We start from the raw sequence: 2,972 nt of genomic DNA, 5'->3' as shown, positions 1-2,972 counted from the left end.
ACCGCGAGATATCACTAGAACCCGCAACCTCTTCTTCTTCTTCGGTTGGGTTTATCGGCGGTTGGCATCTAATGTTAGGATGCATTACCGCCACCTACTCTACTGGAGTGTGGGCCAGAGACGGGGAGAAACTAAATCCTGCCAGCCCGTTGCTCTTAAAAAAAGATAACAAAATATACGTCTGCCCCTTAGTATCTATATTAAACTGCTCATGCCATCTCTGCACCATCACTGTCCATATCAGACTTGTTGTCTCTGCTTTGCTCATTGAAACTACAACATCAACAGCCCCACGACTAAGTGCTTGTTCAGCCAGTACATCAACTGCCTCGCTCCCCTCCAACCCCACATGGGCTGGGACCCAAGTAAATCTTATCTGTCTAATCCTGACATGAGTTTGTAGTACCTCATAAAGCAGGTATTGTGTGCTACGTGAGCTAAATAACTGTAGTCATCAACACTGCACATGAATCAGAGCAAATAAGTACTCTGCCAGGCTTGACTTCCTCCACCCACTGCAAGGGCAACAGTATGGCCATTAGCCTCCCGTATATACAGCCAGACGATGTGTAATACGTTTCCTGACTGCTACCAAACATTCCTACACTACAAATGCTGATCCAGTACGTCCTGTTCTTGGATGTTTTGACCCATCTGTGTTAATGGCCACAAAATCCTGATATACAGTATCCAGACGTCTATTAAACAAATCAGATGGATCAACGTCCTCCCTGTCTTTCTGTAGTCTCTCCAATCAGATGGATCAACGTCCTCCCTGTCTTTCTGTAGTCTCTCCAATCAGATGGATCAACGTCCTCCCTGTCTTTCTGTAGTCTCTCCAATCAGATGGATCAACGTCCTCCCTGTCTTTCTGTAGTCTCTCCAATCAGATGGATCAACGTCCTCCCTGTCTTTCTGTAGTCTCTCCAATCAGATGGATCAACGTCCTCCCTGTCTTTCTGTAGTCTCTCCAATCAGATGGATCAACGTCCTCCCTATCTTTCTGTAGTCTCTCCAATCAGATGGATCAACGTCCTTCCTGTCTTTCTGTAGTCTCTCCAATCAGATGGATCAACGTCCTCCCTGTCTTTCTGTAGTCTCTCCAATCAGATGGATCAACGTCCTCCCTGTCTTTCTGTAGTCTCTCCAATCAGATGGATCAACGTCCTCCCTGTCTTTCTGTAGTCTCTCCAATCAGATGGATCAACGTCCTCCCTATCTTTCTGTAGTGTCTCCAACACTTCTAGATCACCTACTGGAGGTGGGAGGAGCCATGGTGGGTTTACAGGAATAGCTACCATTGGACTAAACTCCCTTCCATACAGTCCCATCTCCTTCACCTGGGTATTACCCAACTACCCAAAGCTTGTGTTCTGTCTTCGCTCCTGTTCCAAGCATGCCTGTAAAATCCCTTTCGCAGGATGAGACACCCCATGTCCCTGTAGGTTGACCCAATAATTAATTGCCAGCTGCTGTCTCCTAATCTGCAATGGCATATCCCCCATCTCCACCTGTAGTGCAGCCACTGGGGATGTCAGAAACTCCCCACTACATATTCTGAGTCCTTGACCCTGTATGACATCTAGCCTTTACAATAAAGTCCGGGCTGTCGAACCATACGCTATACTGACATAGTCTACTACAGATCGGATCAATGCAACATACATGGTCCTCAATGAGGAACACTCAGCCCCTCACTCCTTCCCCATCAGACAGCGCATCACATGTAGCACCATCTTACACTCCCCCCATACCTCACACTCACAGATTCCTGTCATCGCACTAGATACCAGAGTGAGGTCCAGAGTGAGGTCCTCTTTCTCTGTGGCTACATCAATCATGACAAAATGTGGAAAAAGTGAAGGGGTCTGAATACTTTCTGAATGCACTGTATATCCTATGGTTACTTTATTTGGCAGTACCCTGTCCTTGAAGTGTAACAGAATAGACAGCTATCTACCCTAACTCCACCCCTAACTCCACCCCTTGTTGCTAGCAATCTTTGAACATTCACCAGAACGCCTCCTCTCAAATTGTTACTTACCTCTTTAATACTAACACTCACAGACACTCCTGTTATCACCCCTTTAATCCACTGCCTCCCTGTTGAATCAGTCCAGCTGCTCCACATCACCTTACACCACCCTATTTGCTCCACTCTGAGAGCTTATTCCCTCTGTGCCATTTCCCCACTTTTTCTCCCCAATTTAGATCTTGTCTCATCACTGCGATTCCCCAACGGGCTCGGGAGGCGAAGTTCGAGTAATGAGTCCTCTGAAACATGACCCGACCAAACATGGCCCGCTTAACCGGGAAGCCAGCCGCAACAGGAAACCCTGTTCAACTGACTACCGAGGTCAGCCAAGTAAAGCCCCCCCGGCCAAACTCTCCCCTATCCTGGACGATGCTGGGCAAATTGTGCGCTGCCGTATGGGACCCCGGGCCACGGCCGGTTGTGATACAGCCTGGGATTGAATCCAGGTCGTGACGCCTCTAAGTACTGCAATGCAGTGCCTTTGACCGCTGCATCACTGGGAATGCCCCCAATCAACTCTTTTATCACAGTGTGACAAACGTATCGGACACATCACCCCAACTCCCCTTTCCTCCCTTAACTTCAGAATCACTTTTTGCTCCTCCTCCCCTTGCCACTTATCATGCCCTATCTACCTCCAAACTGCCACTTATCATGCCCTATCTACCTCCAAACTGCCACTTATCATGCTCTATCTACCTCCAAACTGGCACTTATCATGCCTTATCTACCTCCAAATTGGCACTTATCATGCCTTATCTACCTCCAAATTGGCACTTATCATGCCCTATCTACCTCCAAACTGGCACTTATCATGCCCTAGCTACCTCCAAACTGGCACTTATCATGCCCTAGCTACCTCCAAACTGGCACTTATAGTGCCCTATCTACTTCCAAAAACTGGCACTTATCATGCCCTATCTACCTCCAAACTGGC

Source organism: Oncorhynchus clarkii, chromosome 3, assembly GCF_045791955.1.
Source record: "Oncorhynchus clarkii lewisi isolate Uvic-CL-2024 chromosome 3, UVic_Ocla_1.0, whole genome shotgun sequence".
Lineage (NCBI taxonomy): Eukaryota > Metazoa > Chordata > Actinopteri > Salmoniformes > Salmonidae > Oncorhynchus > Oncorhynchus clarkii.
This window is presented reverse-complemented; position numbering follows the sequence as displayed.